This window comes from Rattus norvegicus, chromosome 13 (assembly GCF_036323735.1).
Source record: "Rattus norvegicus strain BN/NHsdMcwi chromosome 13, GRCr8, whole genome shotgun sequence".
Taxonomy (NCBI): domain Eukaryota; kingdom Metazoa; phylum Chordata; class Mammalia; order Rodentia; family Muridae; genus Rattus; species Rattus norvegicus.
The window spans coordinates 20869155-20894215 of NC_086031.1; positions in this window are offsets into that span (position 1 = coordinate 20869155).

Below are 25061 nucleotides of genomic sequence, written 5' to 3' on the forward strand. Positions count from 1 at the left end.
ATAAAAGTCAGAAGACTTTTCCATCAGATTGCTGATCTCTGCACCTAAGGTGGAGCCTGATGCTTTCTTTCTCTAAGTAGTTTACCCATGCCAGGATCTAGTTGGATCGTTTCACTGTGCTTTACCTATGTCAGTGTGCCCATGGAATTCAATAATGCATAAACAGCACAACACTCAAAGAATAGTGTTTAATATTGTTTATGGAGGTTCATGGGAAGTCACTCAGTTATTCTACTCTTAGCTTGGTCATTTAAAAAGTTGCCAAATAAGTCTAAGACAATATATTTTCATCTAAGTACATCATAAAAATGAATAAAAGATTTACAGGTTACTTTAAAACATTCACTCATCCCTGTGTGGCCTATGATGGTCTTATTTCTGTAGGTCTCTCTGATCCTCTACACATCTGTTTAAGTTATACCTAGTCACTGCCATTCCCATCAACTAAAATCAGTGGTCACATCTAATGAAATAACTATCATCATAGTCTGCAGCAAGCCAAACTCAGAAAGAAAGAATGGAGCAAGAAAAGGCAGAAAAACATTCGAATGGTCCCTCTATGAAGGAAACTACTTCAACATCACAACACTCCAAAAACTTTCAGGGAGCAGAAGTCACTAGCCTCCGGGTCTCCCTTATTTGGAAACTGGGTTTATGTCAACAACAGACCCATATACTGATAATAGTGACAATGACAGAACTGGCGGATTTGTAATATCATCTGAATGATACTCTACATTTGTAATGCCATTGGAATAGCACACCACACTGACAATTAAGCTTCCCAATGCTCTGGTTTTGCATTTGATTTAGAAATATCGGACTTTGCCTAGTTCACATTGAAAGTAACAAAAGAAGTCTTTTCCTTCTTCATTCCTCTATAAATAAGTCTTGCTATACGTGCTTGGTAAATGACTTTTAAAGCTCCTTATGCTGAAGATAAAATTTTGGTGTGCTTTATTCGGCTTCTTGAATTTCCTTTGGAAAATGGAAAGAATATCTAAAAAGTAGGTACAGCTAGATAAAATTTCCTAGTTCTGTTGCTGCACACATTTTTATGAGAGATTAAGTGTTGGATCTTTATGGAAAACAATGCATTTGACTTCTTTGGCTTCTTCCACTAAAACCAGCATTTCTCTAAGCAATGGTTATCATAATAGGGGTGAATCACATCTGTGCTTCATGGCTTATGACACCCCAGGGTGTCTTTATCTCCACTCTGCTTTTATGGCTTACAGCACTCTAGGGTGCAGAGAGCTCCTAATGGCTTCAGAAAGCACTGCCAGTAATTTTTTACCACTAAGACAGTTACTATCTCAGGCAATGATTACAAGTTGGATAGTGCTCTGTTCTTCGCTCAGTATTGCTTACTACAGAGTGTTGAGACAAGTGTGATATCATAGGCCTGGGAGATGTTGTTTCTTAGCAAAGTCATGATAAGTTCTTTATAAGTAAATAGGACTAAATGTTCTTAGTTCATACTCAAATGTCCCAGTTCTCCAAAAGTAGATGAAAGTCGGAGAAGAATTAGCAAGAGTGGTGATGGTGAACTATATGTAAGTACCACGAAGGACAGAGAGGGAAATCCTGCTCACATTAGAACTCAAGTTGACAGGATTGAATTACTTTTTGTGCTTTAACTTTATTGCATAAATCTATAAGACAACTTTAATTAACCACTGATAGTCTACTATACAAAATTATACATTATTATATAACACACAATTAAAGAATTATAATTGTATATCTTAGGTATGATCTCAATTTAACAGAAACTGAAAAACTAAGTTATCAGGCACTATCTTAAACAGGATGAATAAGTATTATTTATAATGTTGATTGAGATATAATAGCTCAATTATTTTCCAGAGTGATAGGAGCTTTTCTAAGGCCCTTGAAAATCATGGAAACAATTGAATCTTGAAACTTCAATAATTCTACCTTCAACATGGTTAAAATTTAGTTTTAAATTTAGGTCTTTAAAAAGATACATACATTTTCAAAAACTTGTCTTCACTTCCAGTGTAAGTAAATTAACATTTTAAATTTACAGTTCACATTTGTAAGGTAATTAAATTAACATTTTATATTTACAGTTCACATTTGTAAGGATACAATAAAAAATGTCCAGTCTTCTTGTTAGTATAATTTATAAATAGGCATTCATAGCCAATCAATATAAATTCATTGCTACTGACAAAAAGTGAAAATATTAAAACTCTGAAACTTAGAAAACATTTGATATTCGGTTTCTAATTTTTCAGTATTTATTATTTAATTATCATTATTTAATAAATGTCTGTATCTGTGTATCTATGTCTGAAGGTGCCTCTAAGGAAGCTAGAAGAGGTTCTACAGTAGAAGAGCAGGTCATTATGAGCTACCTAGTGTGGGGCAGGAAATTGAACCTAGGTCCTCTTTAAGATCAAGAACTTTAAATCATTGAGACATCTCACCTGGACCTCAGTCACTAATTTGCTTATCATAGCATACTATGAGAATATAAACAGGTGTGATGTTAAATATTTCCAATGTGACAAAATGATTTAGAATTTAAAGAGGGTCAGTTCAGTAGCAAGGCTGAAGTCATTCTGGTATCATGCCTGTCAAAAGACATATCAATGTTGTCTCTTATCTAAATTCACTGGAGCCTCAGTATGTGAGGAAACATGTACTAATGGTGAACATAAATTGTCTTGTTGACAGAAAGAATAGCTAAGCGATTGAAACATTTGAAATATTACTATTTAAATCAATGACATAATAGTAGTAAAATAATTCAAAGAAAGACCAGAGTTATTGTCTCATATTTGAGTACAATTTCATAGAATAATCCAACAATAATAATATTCACCTTCAAACTAGTGAGTGTTCCTTATTTAAAATACAGATAAAAAAGTCAAGAATAAAAAATGTACTGACAAAAGAATCTCCTTATATATTTCTTCTTTGATGATCACCCAAAGTGGAAAATATTCTCAGATTTCAAATAATTTAGTAATAATTTAATGTAATACCGAAATGACCTGTTCAAGTCACATATATAAATGACCATTCACTACATTTAATATGTACATAGTTCAACAAGAAGGGTATTAATTTTAAATTTCTACTATTCTCTCTTTGTCTTTTTTGACATGAAAAATAATTTTCTATTGTTTAACACTTATTTAATTTCAAAAAAGTCCTCTGTCAAAAGGGGGGAAGTAGGAAATCCAACAATTGCAAATTTAACAACTTCTCAGTAACAAAGAAAGGGAGTAATAGCGTAAAGGGGAAATGGAATCTCAATCAGGCAGCAGGGAAAACTTCTTCCATTTATCATGTAATAGATTAGGACTCATGGTTACACTGACTCCTGACCTGCGACTCTAGCCCAACACCAGCACATTATGTATGACGGTTGCTGCTGAGCTTGACATATTCCGCCCTTAGAAACACTGAGACCTTGAGCAAAGCCAGTCTCTTCTTTCTGAAGCTCAGTATCCCCAGATACATCCAAGTGGTTATCTTCAAGAGATAGAAGAATGTAACAAAATCCTCATTAAAATGTTGTCAGAGCTGATTTTTTCCGAAGAACACTCAAGAGAGATTCTCAACCACATGGAGCCACATGCACATGTTGCATTTCAATGAAGGCTGAGTCACTGTGCAGCACTTTGGCAAGCACATTTCCTCTTTATGATCAATAAATTTCATAGAACAGGGTATTTATACTTAAGGGACTTTTCCCAGTGAGAGAAATTCTATTCTTATCAACTCTTTTATGTATGTACATAAAGAGAGATGTTTGTGAGTCTATAAAAAGTACTCTTGATCTTGTGTGATAGACTGCTTTCCTCAGTGAACAGGCTTTCAAGTGGGTGGCTTTATATTTGCAAATGAATGGCCACATGTGTGCCAAATCCCTTTCCACCTGTAAATAGAATTTTATCTGAAGAAGATTTCAAAATAGGTCAGTTCTCATTTACTCCTCAGCCGGCTCTAGTGGAAAGCTTGAAAAATGTGAGACACGATCATTAAACATAGCAGGCAAAGCAACATGTATATCAGTCAATGCCTAGAAATGTGCTTGGAAATGTTATTTATTACCAGTTTTTGTTAAATATGCATTACCCTAATGATGGGCATATTACAAAGGCATGCATTTCAGAGACAAATTATCTGATGGATTAAATTGATTTCAAGTTTTTGCAAGAAAGAATAGTTAATGTTTTTAATTATATAATTGTTATAGAATAAAACTTTATAAATAAAGCATCCGTAAAGACATGTCTTTTATCAATTGTGGTAAACATCTCCTACCTTCCATGTAAACAATATAAAGGTGTATAATAATCTTAAATATTGGACTTTTACAAGCAAAAGCACACTTTTATGATGAAGGTCCATACTATTTGAATATTAGTGTGAATAAGTTAAATGCTGGGATATGAAAAAGGCTCTTTTCCAATGCATTTACGAGTTGACACCTGCAGGGTTGCAATTGTTCTTTAAGTCAATTCAGAAATCCCATGTTGGTTCTCTTCTACCTTTATTAGAGAAATTGACAAGAGAGAGGAGCCATCTGGCTGCCAGACATACATACAAACCATATTATTAAATAGTCTCACCAAAGGCAGCCATAAGCAAAATTACCCAAAATTTTCAGCATCTCATACATACAAGAGAAGTTATAATGTGACTGGTCCTCTGTCCATTGAAATTGTGAAAATTAATACATTATAACTTGTCCAGGTGTCTTGTATTCTACATCTATTTTGTCCTAAAAATTCTATATAGAAAATTACAATCTCCTACAAGGTCCAAGTTTGTGATCCTATTTAGAGCACTAACAATGATGTACAGTGTGTTCCTTCAACTAATGGCTGAGGATTAATGGATTCTGTATTTGGTCTTAGGTCCTTAAACTCATGCTCAGTAATGGAGTTTCTGACCTCTCGGTAAGTAGATAGTTTCCAAATGTAGTACAAAGAAATGCCTGAACCAGGAATATATCAGAACAAGCATCAAGAGTTCAAATGGGCTACTTTTTTGGAGAGAGGTAAAGAAAATGGAGGAAGTTACAAGACTGAAAAAAAAAACAAGGAAAACAAGTTTGTACAGGGACATCCACTGAGCATAAGAAATATTGTACAGAAACTAAAGAAAAATAGAAGAAAAACCAGGCTTATTTTGAGGATATTATGGGTATGAATGTGGCTCACTGACAGAGTAGTTGCCTAGCATGAACAAAGCCTTTAGTTTGATCTTGTACATTGCACAAAAAATGAAAAAGGAATTACAGAAGGCAACTGGACTTTTTAAAATGCCATATTATTTGAATGATCTTTGAATTAGGGAATAAGAGGAGACCAGCACATCATATTACTTATTTTACTATCACTATGATCGTGCAATTATTTAAAAAGACTTTATAAGGCTATGGCTCCAGAGTGCTTAGAGTCCATGGTGATGTAGCAGAGGTATGCCAGAAGAAACAGCTGATAACTCACATTTCAACTGCAAAGCAGGCTGCAAGGAACACACTGGGAATACTACTAGTTGTATGAAGCCCCAGAACATCCCTCAATATATACCTTCACAACCAGTCCTTGCCTCCTATTCTTGCAAAACAGTTTCACCAACTCGGTTCCAAATATTCAGGCATATGAATCTCTGAAGGTCATAGTCATTCAAACTGCCCTCACAGGTTTTTGATGTTATTGCTTACTAAAATCACATCATTTTTATAGTATTTGGTATGCTGGTACTCTTAGTATTACGTATGACACTGTTAAGCTAGCCAACAAACAATGGCTGATAAGATTTAGAACTTAAAGGAAAACATATTTCTGCCATTTTCTTTAAGAGGTACAAATGCCAAATGTAAAGATTTATTCTTATAAATGCAGACATGTGTATCCCTCCCCTTTTACCAAAGGAGATTATTTTTGTAGCAGGTAGTGACTATCACAGAAATTTATATCTGGTAAAATGCAGAAAATAAATAACTACATTCTGTTCAATGGTTTGTGGGACAATGGGCAAGAGATGACAGATTTTAAATCCATTGGGCCAATATACCTTCTTAGATATATACCTTCTAGAAATGACAGAGAGCTGCACACTTGATATTTAAAAAATATATTCACCTAAAAAAATATCCACACAATAAAAATACCAGTTGGAGGCTCAATCAAAGTGATGTCATCACAGACCTGGACAGGAATTACTTCTTCAGCAAAATAATGTATGCAGCTTAACTATTTTCTATCTGGAAGAATTAAAAAAATGTTCAGATATACAATTTTTCTTTTGAAGCAAACAATTTACAATTATGTTGAACTAAAAAATAGAATAAAATCATGAACAACAATAAAATAGGATATAAAAAATGATGAAACTAATTCTTCTGGGTATCACTGAAGTAAAATTGGAGCCATGTACATTGTAGCAAAAGAGGTAAGACTCCATGACTATAAACAGAGAAGAAATTGTGGAAAGTTTGTGAGAGAAAAGGGGATATGCATCTGAAAGATAGTAACAAATGGGTATTTAAAAAAATGTACTAAGTCTAGATCATGGTTCTGAATGATTCTCTGAAGCCTTTTGGCACCAGGGACTCCCAAGTGTGATCCCAACAACAGTGGGATGTAACCAATCCCCTGAGCTCCATTTTTGGGTTCCCTGCTCTACGTGCATCCCCAAAAGGCCTGCTTGTAGGAGGGGTATCCAGGTGTGACCCACTGTCCCAAATCCCAAGTACCTCAAAACGCACTGAACAACACCTAGTTCCCTATGATTCATTGACCAGCTCATACTCTGCTTGTATTCCCTGAGACATGCTGGCACCAGCAACAACCAGATGGCTAAAGACCAGCATAAGAAAACAACTAAAAACAGACTGGGCAATATGGCACTGCCATACCCTATCTATCCTCCTACAGCAAACTTAGATATCCTAAGACAACTAAAGAATCAGAAAAATAGCCTTCAATTAATCTTATGGAGATAATAGAAACCCTTAAAGAAGAAAGAAATTCCCTCAAGAAATACAGGAAAATACAATAAAACAGGTAAAGTAAATTGAGGCCATGAAAATGAAACTAGAAACTTAAAAAAAATAACATATGAACTGAGGAAATCCTGAATATGGAAAACCTAGGTAAGTGAATAGGAACTATAGAATGCAGTATCACCAACGGAATACAAGATTTGGAAGAAAGAAACTCAGGCACAGAATATAATATAGAAGAATCTATATAAATGTCAAAGAAAATGTTAAATCTAAAGAGATCTTAGCAGAAAACATACAGGAAATATGGGATAACATGAAAAGACCACATATAAGAATAATAGGAATAGAAGAAAGAAATGATTTTCAGTTCCAAGACCCAGAAAATATTTTCAATGAAATCATAGAAGAAAATTTCCCCAACCTTAAAAAGTAATAAGTGCACAGATATATGAAGATCACATAATACCAAATATATTGGACAAGGAAAGAAAATCCTCCAGCCACATAATAATCAAAACATTAAATATACAAAACAAAGACAAAATATTAAAAGTTATAATGGAAAAGGCCATATAACAAATAAAGGCAGACCTATCTGGATGACATTGATGCCTCAACAGAGATTCTAAAAGTCAAAAGAACCTGGGCAGATCTGTGGCAGTCTTGAAAGGACCATAGACCAAGACCACTGTATCTATAAAACTCTCAAACAAAATATATGGAAAAAAACAGGATATTCCATGACAAAACCAAATTTAAACAATATCTGCGCACAAATCCAGTCCTACAGATCAAACTAGAGGAAAAATTCTACATCAAAGAGGTTAACTACAACCAAGAAATCTTAGGAAATAAATAATTCCACAGTAGTTAAACCCAAATTAAACCCAAAGAAGGAAAGCACACACACACACACACACACACACACACACACACACACACACACACACACACACAAAGGCCAAGTACAAATATCAAAAGGACTAGAATTAATCATCATTGTTCATTAATATTTCTCAACATCAGTGGACTCAATTACTCAACTAAAGGACACAGGCTAAGAGAATGGAGGCAAACACTATCCATCTTTATGCTGCACATACCTCAGCATCAGGCATTAACGCAGCATGAAGATCTGTGAGAATTCAGAATCAAAGTCATCAAAGAAATAAGCTTGAGTAGCCATTCTAATATTTAATAAAAATGGATTTTCAACTGAAATTAATCAAAGAGATGGGAAAGGACACTTGATGTTCATTAAAGAAAAAATCTACAAAGATGACATCTCAATTATAATATCTATGCCATCCATACAAAGGTACCCATATCCATAAAAGAAACATTATTAAATTTTAAATTGCCCACTGAACTACACACATCAATAATGGGAGATTTTAATACCCCACTCTCACCAATGGACAGGTCATCCAGAAAGAAATTAAACAGAAAATTAAGAAACTAATAGATATTATAAATCAAATTTACCTAACCTTCTCCAAAATTCATCATTTACTCAGTGACAAAACAAATCTTAATTGGAATAACTCACTGTCTTTTATTTAGCTACTATGGATTAAAGCTGGTCTGCAACAATGATGGAAACAACAGTAAGCCTATATCTCGTGAAAATGCAAGAACTCTTCACTCAATGACCACTAGTCAATGAAGAAATATAGAAAGATATTACAGACTTTCCAGCAGTCAGTGAGAATGAATACACAACATATTCACACTTATGGGAAATAATGAAAACAGTGCTAAGGAAAAAGTTCTTTGCTCTACATGCTTTGATAAAGAAATTGGACAGATCTTATACTAGCAAATTTATACCTGAATGCTCTACATCAAAAATAAACACACCTAAGAAAAGTAGATTTCAGGAAATAATCAAATGTGATGCTCCAATCAATGAATTGGAAATGAAAAAAAGCAACACAAGAAATCAATGAAAACATATTTTTTTTCAAAAATCAACAACAGACAAATCTTTAACTGAACTAAGTAAAATAGAGAGAATACCTAAATTAATGAAATCAGAAACAATAAGAACATAACAGACACCCAGAAGTACAAAGAAACATTAGCACATGTTTTGAAAGCCTTTACTAAACACATTGGAAAACCTAAAAGAAATGGATAGTTTTCTCAGTAGATTCTTCTTATCAAAGTTAAATCAAGATCTGATGAGAAACTTAAATAGAACTATAACCCCTAAGGAAATTGATGCAGTAATTAATATTCACTCAATCACAATAAAGAAAGCGAAAAGAGAGAGGGGGAAGGGAGGTAGTGAGGGAGGGAGGGAAGAAGAGAGAAAGAGAGAACCAAGAAAGAAGGGAAGGAAGGAAGGAAGGAAGGAAGGAAGGAAGGAAGGAAGGAAGGAAGAAAGAAAGAAAGAAAGAAAGAAAGAAAGAAAGAAAGAAAGAAAGAAAGAAAGAAAGGAAAACAAGAAAGCAAGAAGCAAGCAAGCTCGCTCCAGGGACAGAAAATTTTAGCACAGAGTTTTATCAGACTTTCAATGAAGAGCTAATTATTCCACAAATGAGAAATGGAAACAACATTGCCAAATTCATTTTATGAGGCCACATTCATCCTCATATGCAAACCACACAAAGATACACAAAAGGAAGAGAATTACAGACCAATTTCCTTCATGAATATAGATGCAAAATGCTCAATTAAAATACTTGCAAACTAAATACAGGAAAACATGAAAAATGTCATCTACCACAATGAAGTATGCTTTATCCCAGAGATGCAGGGATAGTTAAACCTAAGAAAATTTGCTAATATAATTCATCATATAAACAAACAAAAAGAAAAATAAACACATGATCATGTCATTACATACTGACAAGCCTTTGATAAAATCCAACATCTCTTCATGATATACCTCAACATAATAAAGGTAATTTGCTTCATGCCTTTATCCTACATTAAATTAAATGGCAAGAATGCCAAGTTAGGCAAGGCTGTCTACTCTTCTAATATCTATTCAATATAGTACTTGAAATTCTAGCTAGAACAATAAGACAACTAAAATAAGTTAAGGGAATTCAAATTGGAAAGGAAGAACTAAAAGTATCCCTATTTTCAAATTATATAATAGTATACATCAGTGACTCCAAAAATTCTGCCAGAAAAAAATCCTATTGCTACTAAACCCTTCCAGGGAAAGTGGCTGGATACAAAATTAACAGAAAATAAAAGTATCCCTCTTTTTTTATACAAAAGATAAATGGGCTGAGAAAGAAATTAGGGAAATAACACCCTTTAAAATAGCCATAAATAGTATTTAATCATCTTGGAGTAACTCTACCCAAGCAGGTGAAAGAGCTATATGACAAGAACTTCAAGACTTTGAAGAAAGAAAGTGAAGAAGATATAAGAAAACAAAAAAGTCACCTATGCTAATGGATTGGTAAGGTTCACATAGTGACAATGGCAATATTATCGAAAGCAATCTATAAATTCAATGCCAATTCCCATCAAAATTCTCACAAGTCCACTGACGATAACAGTAACCTTGTAGGAGGACCAGCAGTCCCAATTAACCTGGAACCCTGCGATCTCTTAGACACTGGATCAGCAATCAAGCAGCATAAACCAGCTAAGACGAGGTCTCCTACAAATATACAGCAGAGGACTCCCAGGTCTGGGTTTAGGCAGAGAAGATGCACTTAGCCCTCAAAGATTAGAGTCCCCAGGAAGTTTTCGTGGGTTGGGGTCAACCTTGTGGAAGTGGGGGGGATGGGGGAAGAGGCAGGGAGGATATATGGGATATGAAACCCTCAGGGGGTGGACTGGGAGGGCATCAAAATCTGAAATATTATAATAAGTAAGAAAATAATAAATAAATAAATAAATAAATAAATAAATAAATAAATAAATAGATTTAAAAAGAAAAAGTTCTTTGCTATGCCTTTCAATCAATCATGGATACCTCAATAAGCAAGACTAGTTCATCCATGTCATGGTCTGCGGAGTTCTAGTCATATTCTCTATAAACGTTAGGTGTCCTACACCAACCAGTCTTGCCTCAGCACATGCTTTGCTTCAGCACAGGTCTTGTCTCAGCATAAGTCTGGGTTATTACTCTGCCAAGCAATCCAAGTCTGCAGAAGCAGCAAGAATTCATAGCACACCACCAAAAGTGTTTTGGGTATTTCCCTCTATGGAGTCTCTATAAACGGAACTCAACTATGCAGTGTAAGACAGAACAATACATGCATGTCATTAACAAAGAATCCTTCATCACGTGTTCTTTCACATCTGCTTCAGCCAAATGTTCCTTTATGCGTCGGCCTTTGTCTTTCACCAATGTCTGCTTCAGGAAAACACCATCCAACACAACCAATTTTCTGAAGAACCTTTTAAATTTTCACTTCATCAGTGATACTGAAAATTACATATACAGTAGGGAAAAAGGGGTTTGTTCCCAATATCCAACAACCATTATATGAAGTAACTACCATGTTGGGAAAAAAATATTTTATACATCTTGAAAATTTCAGTTTAACTAGTTTACTTTTAATAAAAAGAAAACGTAAAGATTGGCTTCAAATTCATTTTTAGCTACATAAAATACATGAGCTTTATTATATAAAAAACAGGTATGGCCCAAAAGCTATTTACTTATCTAAACTAGGTTTAAATATATGTAAAATTGCAAAGTAACATGTTTTTTCAAAGAAAACTGATATACAATGCAATCATAGTATAAACCAAATGTCTGTTCACATTAGTCCATTTTAATTTAACCATATTGAATGATACATCATGAAATTGAAGGTTATATATATCTAGGGAATTTCCCAATGGAGTTCTCTTCCACTGATGTGTGTATTTTAATTTTTCTCATGTGGGTATCTCTTCCATCCTGGTGATTGGTTAGAGTAGCAATCTATATCATGAATGTGTGAGTTGGCTTCTTATGATTGTCATTTAAAGGACCATGAATCCAGCTACTTGCTTTTACCATTTCAAGTTTCTCAAGCTGGAAGTCTATCTTATCTCCTCCCTTGATAATTGATTCAGAGGAAGCAGGCTGGGGACCTGGCTAGGTACTACCTAAATAAGAGAACCTCACAAACATAATTCCACCTCTAACAACAAAAATAACAGGAAACAACAATAACGGTTCCTTAATATCTCTTAACATCAATGGACTCAATTTCCCAATTAAAAAGACATAGACTAACAGACTGGATACAGAAAGAGGATCAGCATACAGGAAACACAAATCAGTGACAGAGACAAACACTACCTCAGAATAAAAGGCTAGAAAACAACTTTCCAAGAAAATAGTCACAAGAAACAAGCTGGAGTAGCCATTCTAATATCAAATAAGACAGACTTTCAACCAAAAGTTATCAAGAAAGATAAAGAAGGACACTTCATATTCATCAAAGGAAAATTTTACCAAGATCAAATCTCAATCCTGAATATCTATGCTCCAAATGCAAGGGCACCTACATTCATAAAAGAAACCTTACTAAAGCTCAAAGCACACGTTGCCCCTCACACAATAATAGTGGGAGACTTTAACACCCCACTCTCAGCATGGGCAGAACATGGAATCAGAAACCAAATGAAGAGAAAGTGAAACTAACAGAAGTCATGAACCAAATGGATTTAACAGATATCTATAGAATATTTCATCCTAAAACAAAACAAAACAAAGCATATAATTGGTCACAAAACAGTCCTCAACAGATACAAGAAAATTGAAATAATACCATGCATCCTATAAGATCACTATGGAGTATGTGTGGTATTCAATAATAACAAAAACAACAGGAAGCCCACAAAGACATGGAAGGCAAGCAATGCTCTACTCAGTTGTAACTTGGTCCAAGAAGAAAAAAAAGAAAGAAGTTAAAGACTTTTCAGAATTTAATGAAAATGAAGACAAAACATACCCAAACTTAAGGAACATAACAAAAGCAGTTCAAAGAGGAAAACTCATACCTGTGAGTGCTTCTGAAAAGAAACTGGAGAGACCATACACTAGCATATTGTCAGCACACCAAAACTCTAGAACAAAAAAAAGCAAATGCACCCAAGAGGAGTAGATGGCAAGAAATAAGCAAACTCAGGCCTGAAAGAACCAAGTAGAAACCAAAAGAACTGAACAAAGAATCAACAAAACCAGAAGCTCAAACTAATAGAAAAAATAGGGAAGAGCCTTGAACACAGGGCACTGGGGAAATTTTCATGAACAGAACACATATGGCTTATGATGTAAGATAAGAATCTACAAATGGAACCTCATAAAATTTCAAGCTTCTGTAAGGCAATAAGAACTGTCATTAGGACAAAATGGCAATCAAAAACTGGGAAAAGATCTTTACCAATCGATCTGATACAGGACTTATATCTAATATATACAAAGAACTCAAGTTTGAATACAGAGAATCAAGTAACCCTATTAAAAATGGGGCAAGAAATAAACACAGAATTCTCAGCTGAGGAATATGGAATGGGTGAGAAGTGCCTAAAGAAATGGTCCTTAGTCCTTAGTCACCAGGGAAATGGAAGTCAAAACAACCCTGAGATTCTACGTAACACCAGTCAGATTAGCTAAGTTCCAAAACTCTGGTGACAACAGATGCCGACTAGAATGTGGAGAAAGAGGAACACTCCTCCATTGTTGGAGGTTCTGCAGAAAATTGGACCTGAAGACCAGCTATATCACTCTTGGGCATATACCCAAATGATGTTCCAATATATAACAAGGACACATTCTCCACCATGTTCATAGCAGCCTTATTTATAATAGCCAGAAGCTGGAAAGAACCCAGATGTCCTTCAACAGAGGAAAGAATACCGAAAATGTACATCTGCACAATGGAGTACTACTCAGTTATTAAAAATAATGACTTCAGGTAGCTGAGAGGTCTTGAATGGTTCTGTGTGATGTGCTCTGAGCCCTGCTGCTGGGTGCTGTGAGGCGCGCACAGGCAAGCTCCCGAAGTTGCGACATGATCAACAACTCCTGTAGCTGAACCTTTCCTCATGCTGTGTAGTTAAGGTTTATTTTGAACACTTAATTCTACCTCTGCTGCCCAGGGCCTAGACAGATGACGATGCAACTCCTTTCAGGCTGAGTGCTGACTGGTCAGTGTGAAGGAGAAGACACCAGTGAATAAGTGTACTTTAACCCCCAGATTTTGGGGAGTAAGTACAAATGAAAAGGGACCTATATAAGAACTAAGTTCACTCTCTGCTCCCAGACCAGGTGAGAGAGAGACCCAACCGCCTGGTCAGGTGGGCACTCCTGAGGCTGCAGAGTGTAAGAGACCACCAACACTGCTCACCCCTGCCCACATCCCTGGCCCAAGAGGAAACTGTATAAGGCCTCTGGGCTCCCGTGGGGGAGGGCCCAGGAGCGGCAGGACACCGGCCTGAGACAACGCCGGAACCTGAAAGAAACAGACCAGATAAACAGTTCTCTGCACCCAAATCCCGTGGGAGGGAGAGCTAAACCTTCAGAGAGGCAGACAAGCCTGGGAAACCAGAAGAGACTGCTCCCTGCACACACATCTCGGACGCCAGAGGAAAAAGCCAAAGACCATCTGGAACCCTGGTGCACTGAAGCTCCCGGAAGGGGCGGCACAGGTCTTCCTGGTTGCTGCCGCTGCAGAGAGCCCCTGGGCAGCACCCCACGAACAAACTTGGGCCTCGGGACCACAGGTAAGACCAAATTTTCTGCTGCAAGAAAGCTGCCTGGTGAACTCAAGACACAGGCCCACAGGAACAGCTGAAGACCTGTAGAGAGGAAAAACTACACGCCCGAAAGCAGAACACTCTGTCCCCATAACTGACTGAAAGAGAGGAAAACAGGTCTACAGCACTCCTGACACACAGGCTTATAGGACAGTCTAGCCACTGTCAGAAATAGCAGAACAAAGTAACACTAGAGATAATCTGATGGCGAGAGGCATGCACAGGAACCCAAGCAAGAGAAACCAAGACTACATGGCATCATCGGAGCCCAATTCTCCCACCAAAACAAACATGGAATATCCAAACACACCAGAAAAGCAAGATCTAGTTTCAAAATCATATTTGATCATGATGCTGGAGGACTTCAAGAAAGACATGAACACACTTAGGGAACACAGGAAAACATTAATAAACAAGTAGAAGCCTACAGAGAGGAATCGCAAAAATCCCTGAAAGAATTCCAGGAAAACACAATCAAACAGTTGAAGGAATTAAAAATGGAAATAGAAGCAATCAAGAAAGAACACATGGAAACAACCCTGGATATAGAAAACCAAAAGAAGAGACAAGGAGCTGTAGATACAAGCTTCACCAACAGAATTCAAGAGATGGAAGAGAGAATCTCGGGAGCAGAAGATTCCATAGAAATCATTGACTCAACTGTCAAAGATAATGTAAAGCGGAAAAAGCTACTGGTCCAAAACATACAGGAAATCCAGGACTCAATGAGAAGATCAAACCTAAGGATAATAGGTATAGAAGAGAGTGAAGACTCCCAGCTCAAAGGACCAGTAAATATCTTCAACAAAATCATAGAAGAAAACGTCCCTAACCTAAAAAAAGAGATACCCATAGACATAAAAGAAGCCTACAGAACTCCAAATAGATTGGACCAGAAAAGAAACACCTCCCGTCACATAATTGTCAAAACACCAAACGCACAAAATAAAGAAAGAATATTAAAAGCAGTAAGGGAAAAAGGTCAAGTAACATATAAAGGGAGACCTATCAGAATCACACCAGACTTCTCGCAAGAAACTATGAAGGCCAGAAGATCCTGGACTGATGTCATACAGACCCTAAGAGAACACAAATGCCAGCCCAGGTTACTGTATCCAGCAAAACTCTCAATTAACATTGATGGAGAAACCAAGATATTCCATGACAAAACCAAATTTACACAATATCTTTCTACAAATCCAGCACTACAAAGGATAATAAATGGTAAAGCCCAACATAAGGAGGCAAGCTATACCTTAGAAGAAGCAAGAAACCAATCGTCTTGGCAACAAAACAAAGAGAATGAAAGCACACAAACATAACCTCACATCCAAATATGAACATAAAGGGAAACAATAATCACTATTCCTTAATATCTCTCAATATCAATGGCCTCAACTCCCCAATAAAAAGACATAGATTAACAAACTGGATACGCAACGAGGACCCTGCATTCTGCTGCCTACAAGAAACACACCTCAGAGACAAAGACAGACACTACATCAGAGTGAAAGGCTGGAAAACAACTTTCCAAGCAAATGGTCAGAAGAAGCAAGATGGAGTAGCCATTCTAATATCAAATAAAATCAATTTCCAACTAAAAGTCATCAAAAAAGATAAGGAAGGACACTTTATATTCATCAAAGGAAAAATCAACCAAGATGAACTCTCAATCCTAAATATCTATGCCCCAAATACAAGGGCACCTACATATGTAAAAGAAACCTTACTAAAGCTCAAAACACACATTGCACCTCACACAATAATAGTGGGAGATTTCAACACCCCACTCTCATCAATGGACAGATCATGGAAACAGAAATTAAACAGTGATGTAGACAGACTAAGAGAAGTCATGAGCCAAATGGACTTAACGGATATTTATAGAACATTCTATCCTAAAGCAAAAGGATATACCTTCTTCTCAGTTCCTCATGGTACTTTCTCCAAAATTGACCATATAATTGGTCAAAAAACGGGCCTCAACAGGTACAGAAAGATAGAAATAATCCCATGCGTGCTATCGGACCACCACGGCCTAAAACTGGTCTTCAATAACAATAAGGGAAGAATGCCCACATATACGTGGAAATTGAACAATGCTCTACTCAATGATAACCTGGTCAAGGAAGAAATAAAGAAAGAAATTAAAAACTTTTTAGAATTTAATGAAAATGAAGATACAACATACTCAAACTTATGGGACACAATAAAAGCTGTGCTAAGAGGAAAACTCATAGCGCTGAGTGCCTGCAGAAAGAAACAGGAAAGAGCATATGTCAGCAGCTTGACAGCACACCTAAAAGCTGTAGAACAAAAAGAAGCAAATACACCCAGGAGGAGCAGAAGACAGGAAATAATCAAACTCAGAGCTGAAATCAACCAAGTAGAAACAAAAAGGACCATAGAAAGAATCAACAGAACCAAAAGTTGGTTCTTTGAGAAAATCAACAAGATAGATAAACCCTTAGCCAGACTAACAAGAGGACACAGAGAGTGCGTCCAAATTAACAAAATCAGAAATGAAAAGGGAGACATAACTACAGATTCAGAGGAAATTCAAAAAATCATCAGATCTTACTATAAAAACCTATATTCAACAAAATTTGAAAATCTTCAGGAAATGGACAATTTCCTACACAGATACCAGGTATGGAAGTTAAATCAGGAACAGATAAACCAGTTAAACAACCCCATAACTCCTAAGGAAATAGAAGCAGTCATTAAAGGTCTCCCAACCAAAAAGAGTCCAGGTCCAGAGGGGTTTAGTGCAGAATTCTATCAAACCTTCATAGAAGACCTCATACCAATATTATCCAAACTATTCCACAAAATTGAAACAGATGGAGCCCTACCGAATTCCTTCTATGAAGCCACAATTACTCTTATACCTAAACCACACAAAGACACAACAAAGAAAGAGAAGTTCAGACCAATTTCCCTTATGAATATCGACGCAAAAATACTCAATAAAATTCTGGCAAAACGAATTCAAGAGCACATCAAAACAATCATCCACCATGATCAAGTAGGCTTCATCCCAGGCACGCAGGGATGGTTTAATATACGGAAAACCATCAACGTGATCCATTATATAAACAAACTGAAAGAACTGAACCACATGATCATTTCATTAGATGCTGAGAAAGCATTTGACAAAATTCAACACCCCTTCATGATAAAAGTCCTGGAAAGAATAGGAATTCAAGGCCCATACCTAAACATAGTAAAAGCCATATACAGCAAACCAGTTGCTAACATTAAACTAAATGGAGAGAAACTTGAAGCAATCCCACTAAAATCAGGGACTAGACAAGGCTGCCCACTCTCTCCCTACTTATTCAATATAGTTCTTGAAGTTCTAGCCAGAGCAATCAGACAACAAAAGGAGATCAAAGGGATACAGATCGGAAAAGAAGAGGTCAAAATATCACTATTTGCAGATGACATGATAGTATATTTAAGTGATCCCAAAAGTTCCACCAGAGAACTACTAAAGCTGATAAACAACTTCAGCAAAGTGGCTGGGTATAAAATTAACTCAAATAAATCAGTTGCCTTCCTCTATACAAAAGAGAAACAAGCCGAGAAAGAAATTAGGGAAACGACACCCTTCATAATAGACCCAAATAATATAAAGTACCTCGGTGTGACTTTAACCAAGCAAGTAAAAGATCTGTACAATAAGAACTTCAAGACACTGAGGAAAGAAATTGAAGAAGACCTCAGAAGATGGAAAGATCTCCCATGCTCATGGATTGGCAGGATTAATATAGTAAAAATGGCCATTTTATCAAAAGCAATCTACAGATTCAATGCAATCCCCATCAAAATACCAATCCAATTCTTCAAAGAGTTAGACAGAACAATTTGCAAATTCATCTGGAATAACAAAAAACCCATGATAGCTAAAGCTATCCTCAACAATAAAAGGACTTCAGGGGGAATCACTATCCCTGAACTCAAGCAGTATTACAGAGCAATAGTGATAAAAACTGCATGGTATTGGTACAGAGACAGACAGACAGACCAATGGAATAGAATTGAAGACCCAGAAATGAACCCACACACCTATGGTCACTTGATTTTTGACAAAGGAGCCAAAACCATCCAATGGAAAAAAGATAGCATTTTCAGCAAATGGTGCTGGTTCAACTGGAGGGCAACATGTAGAAGAATGCAGATCGATCCATGCTTATCACCCTGTACAAAGCTTAAGTCCAAGTGGATCAAGGACCTCCACATCAAACCAGACACACTCAAACTAATAGAAGAAAAACTAGGGAAGCATCTGGAACACATGGGCACTGGAAAAAATTTCCTGAACAAAACACCAATGGCTTATGCTCTAAGATCAAGAATCGACAAATGGGATCTCATAAAACTGCAAAGCTTCTGTAAGGCAAAGGACACTGTGGTTAGGACAAAACGGCAACCAACAGATTGGGAAAAGATCTTTACCAATCCTACAACAGATAGAGGCCTTATATCCAAAATATACAAAGAACTCAAGAAGTTAGACCGCAGGGAAACAAATAACCCTATTAATAAATGGGGTTCAGAGCTAAACAAAGAATTCACAGCTGAGGAATGCCGAATGGCTGAGAAACACCTAAAGAAATGTTCAACATCTTTAGTCATAAGGGAAATGCAAATCAAAACAACCCTGAGATTTCACCTCACACCAGTGCGATTGGCTAAGATCAAAAACTCAGGTGACAGCAGATGCTGGCGAGGATGTGGAGAAAGAGGAACACTCCTCCATTGTTGGTGGGATTGCAGACTGGTAAAACCATTCTGGAAATCAGTCTGGAGGTTCCTTAGAAAATTGGACATTGAACTGCCTGAGGATCCAGCTATACCTCTCTTGGGCATATACCCAAAAGATGCCTCAACATATAAAAGAGACACGTGCTCCACTATATTCATCGCAGCCTTATTTATAATAGCCAGAAAATGGAAAGAACCCAGATGCCCTTCAACAGAGGAATGGATACAGAAAATGTGGTACATCTACACAATGGAATATTACTCAGCTATCAAAAACAACGAGTTTATGAAATTCGTAGGCAAATGGTTGGAACTGGAAAATATCATCCTGAGTGAGTTAACCCAATCACAGAAAGACATACATGGTATGCACTCATTGATAAGTGGCTATTAGCCCAAATGCTTGAATTACCCTAGATCCATAGAACAAACGAAACTCAAGACTGATGATCAAAATGTGAATGCTTCACTCCTTCTTTAAATGAGGAAAAAGAATACCCTTGGCAGGGAAGGGAGAGGCAAAGATTAAAACAGAGACTGAAGGAACACCCATTCAGAGCCTGCCCCACATGTGGCCCATACATATACAACCACCCAATTAGACAAGATGGATGAAGCAAAGAAGTGCAGATCGACAGGAGCCGGATGTAGATCGCTCCTGAGAGACACAGCCAGAATACAGCAAATACATAGGCAAATGCCAGCAGCAAACCACTGAACTGAGAATAGGTCCCCCGTTGAAGGAATCAGAGAAAGAACTGGAAGAGCTTGAAGGGGCTCGAGACCCCAAAAGTACAACAATGCCAAGCAACCAGAGCTTCCAAGGACTAAGCCACTACCTAAAGACTATACATGGACTGACCCTGGACTCTGACCCCATAGGTAGCAATGAATATCCTAGTAAGAGCACCAGTGGAAGGGGAAGCCCTGGGTCCTGCTAAGACTGAACCCCCTGTGAACTAGTCTATGGGGGAGGGCGGCAATGGGGGGAGGGTTGGGAGGGGGACACCCATAAGGAAGGGGAGGGGGGAGGGGGATGTTTGCCCGGAAACCGGGAAAGGGAATAACACTCGAAATGTATATAAGAAATACTCAAGTTAATAAAAAAAAAGAAGAAAAAAAAATAATGACTTCATGACATTCATAGGCAGATGCATGGAACTAGAAACTATCATCCTGAGTAAGGTAACTCAATCACAAAAGAACACACATGGTATGCACTCACTAATAAGTGGATATTGGCCCAAAAGCTTGAATTACCCAAGATAAAATCCACAGACCACGTGAAACTCCAGAAGAAGGATGACCAAATTGCGGATGCTTCAGTCTTTCTTCAAAGCAAGAACAAACATTTTTATAGGAGGAAATAGGGAAACAATGTTTGGAGCACAGACTGAAGGAATAGCCATTCAGATACTGCTCCACGTTGGGATCCAGCTCATAAACATACAACCATCAAACCCAGACAATATTGCTGATGCTAAGAAGTGCATGCTGACAGGAGCCTGATATAGCTGTCTCCTGAGAGGCTCTGCAAGAACATGACAAATACAGAGGTGAAGGCGTCCAGCAAACCATTGAACTGAGAATGCAGTCCCCATTGAAGGAGTTAGAGAAAGGATGGAAGGAGCGGAAGGAGATTGCCACCCCATAAGAACAATAATTCCAACCAACCAGAGCTCCCAGGGACTAAACCACCATCCAAAGAGTACACATAGACAGACCCATGGCTCTAGCTGCAAAAATAGCAGACATTGGCCTTGTTGGGCACCAATGGATGGAGAAGCTCTTACTTCAGCCAATGCTGGACCTCCCAGTATAGGAGAATGTCAGGGTGGGGAGGTGGGAAGGGGTGTGTAGTTGGGTGGGAAACACCCTTTTAGAAGAAAGCAGAGGGTAGAGGGTGTGGGATGGGGGTTTATGAATGGGAAACAGCAAAAGGAGATAACATTTTAAATGTAAATAAAAAATATCCAATTAAAAAAAATCTCAACGGCAGCTAGCCAGACGTGTACAGTGGCATAACCAAGAAAAACTCTGCAGCTAACAAGGTTGAAAGCAAAAGCGGATTCCTGAAAATGCAATCTCTCAGTTCTACATGTGTGCTATAGTACATTTATATGCATATGTCCTAAAACAGACACACACACACACACACACACGCACACACACACACACACAGATCATAAAATGTATAATAAACAAAATACATAAACTGATTCAAGTTTAAGTAATTGCATTATTTAGGTAACTTTAAGAACAAAATTATAGACTTTTGTTTTACAAATATTAGTTTTTAAAATAATAGATCAAAGAAGTGTTTAACTATATCCAGAAGTGCACAGCTAAGGATATATTTAAAATGGCAAATAATACGCTAAGACAGAAATAAATACTACTTTGACAAATAAATATGAGCCTGTGTTTTATATTAAAATGTAATAAATCCTCTCACTGCTTACAAGGAGATTAAAATTTACATTTTTCAAAGAACACAAATATTAGACAAAATAATCAGTACCTTTATGGATACAAATGTGAGCATAATTACACAAGATCATACATAAACATGAGTGTACACACAGACACATACACACACACACACACACACACACACACACACACACACACACACACACAAACAAGCAAATATACATAACCCAAAAACCAGACCCAGTAATAAGATCAGCCAGAGTTCTCCTCTCACTATCTCAGCAGCAGATAGTACATAGTAAACTTTATAGAAAAAAATGGAAATGATTCTGGTTGGTTCGGATTACAAATATATTTTTAAGCAACATTTACCTCTCTAATAAAGACAGATCCAACTGGAAAAAACATAAAAGTTTAAAAGTTCTGAGAAACATGAACCATTATCCACCAGGGTGTCCATTTGTATACCAGACTGTGTACTTTAAACTACATGAAGCACTTTCTTTTCAAGTGTCCACAGAAATCAAGAAAATTGACAATATATTTAGCCTGAAAAGAAAACACAAACAAAAGTAGCTAGCACAGCTTTTAAAACAAGAACCATTATTAAAATGTCCCAAGGAGAAGATAAGAGCTAAAACATCCTGGCGGAAGGTCACGCCTAACACAGAAAAATCCACATGTGTGGTCCAGCATGCCTGTCAGGAAACTGAGAGCAATGGATGAAAACATACACACTAAACAGATGGATCACAAAATTAAAAACTGCTAAGCAGTACAAGTACAAAGAATTAACAAACAAATCAACATAGTTAAAAGCTCAATTGTGTCAATGTGAACACTTGTTTAGGATGAGTATAGGGAACACATCTGTATTGGTGCTAATTGTGTCATGATTCATGTCCAGTGTTTCTAAATAGAAAAGAAGAATCTGTTCCTTAAACCATGGCAATAAACACTCCAGGAGCTTGTTCTTATACAGGGCATCTGGAGTAGAACTTGGATTTCTCTGTTACCTGATTTTATGATTCAAGTCATTGAATCTTCTGATAAGACCTATTTTTAGTTAATATTAGCGGTAAAGGACAAAAGTTTACATGACTGCAGTTCGTAAGACTGAAGGGGAAGTATCGAATTATAATGTTCAACACAAAGTTCTATTCCTAGAGTTTGACATGTAGTTGATCATAGGTTTATGTAAGTATGCCCCAAAACAAAACAATGATTAAAAGATATAAGCAGTTCAGAAAATAATTACAGGTGGCAAAAACATTATTAGTGTTCAGTTTCACAGACAATGTCATTTAAATTTATATTATTCCATTACTTTTCCCATATCAGACTAAATATATTTCACAGGAATGAGCATATATACAGAAGTGAAATATAACCTTCAAGCTATAAATAATTTAAATTTAAATTGTCAAGTTTTTAAAATTATCTAGTATTAGCAAAAAATTATTTTTTAATTTTGGTTTCATTTCTATATATGATTATGTTTTATTTATTTACATTTCAAATGCTATCTCCCCTACCTGGTTTCCCCCCTGCAAATTCCCTATCCCAAACCACATCAGCCCTGCTTTTTTGGAGGGAGCTCCTCCACCCACCCATCCACTCCTGCCTCACTGCCCTAGCATTCCCCTACACTGGGACATTGAGCCTCCACAGGACCAAGGGTCTCCCCTTCCACTGATCCCACATACAGCAGTCCCTTGCTACATATGCAGCTGAAGTCATGGGTCCCTCCATCTACACTCATTGGTTGGTGGTTTCTTCCCTGGGAGCTCTGGACTGTCTGATTGGTTGATACTGTTGTTCTTCATGTAGGATTGCTAACACCTTCAGCTCCTTCAGTCCTTCCCCTAACTCCTCCCTTGGGGTCTGCTTAGTTAGATGGTTGGCTCAATGCATCTACATCTGGATTGGTCAGGCTCTGGCACAAGTACAGTGCCTTTACTGGAGTTTTGTAGCTTATATGGCCTCTGGGGTTTTAAGTGCCAACCTTGCCTCTGTGGTTGTTAGAACCTGAGTGGCCACAAGTAAAGCAGAGGCTTTCTACCAAAGTTGTTGTCCTCAATATGGAGCCCAGTAGATAAGGTAATTTCCCTAACCCCTCCATTAGGGACCCCGTTCTCAGTTTAATGCTTGGCTGTGAGCATCTTCCTCTGTATTTGTCAGGGTCTGGCACAGCCTCTCAGGAGACATCCATACCAGGTTCCTGTCAGCAAGCACATCTTGGCATCAATAACCGCATCTGGGTTTGGTGGCTGTATATGGGATGGACTTTCGTTCAGCCTCTGCTTCATTCTTTGTCTCTGCATTTTCTTTAGACAGGAGCAATTCCGGGTTAAAATTTTTAAATGGGTTGGTGGCACCATCTTTCAACTGGGGGGCGTGCCTAACTTCAGTATCTCTTGCCCCTGTAGAGCAAGAATACTTAAATATTAGTTGTTTTAGCTAGAAGAATTTCACATGGTGGGAAGAGGTGCAAAGAAGCTCTTTAGGTGGTAGGAAACAGGTGTGGAAGAGCAAAATTGGAAAAATGGGATGAGAGTAACTTCAACTGGAAAGGAGAACTTGTGGTAATACAAAAGACTGAGGACTGGCAGAAAATTAATTACCACTAATTATCTTGAATATTTCAAAAAGAAGTATCACTTTATAATCTTACTTAAAGTACATTTTACATATATAATCCAAATAAAGTTATGCTAAAGTTAAAAGAGTAACCCCAAAATCTGTAGACTAATAAAAACCAGAGTGCAACACATAGAGAATATCACTTCAAGTTGTTGGCAAGGGAAATCCAACAAACATAGTAAACAGCATGGAGTATTAGCACTGCCTTCGATTGTCTCCCAGAATTTGACAGTAGGGTCCTATTGCTAAAGACACTGCATATTTCAGAAAAACTTAGGAAACTCAATATGGAACTGAACTCGAAGCCTTCTTCCTACAGACTAGATGTCATAATGTCTAAAGATGCTTCCTACAGGCTAGATGTCATAATATCTAAAGGTCAATGGAGAAAAAAATTAATAGTGCTAACCTGCTGTGAAATGTATGAACTACAACAGTGACCTAGACAGTAAAACACTCACAATGGTGCAGTAGTTACTCTTTTATC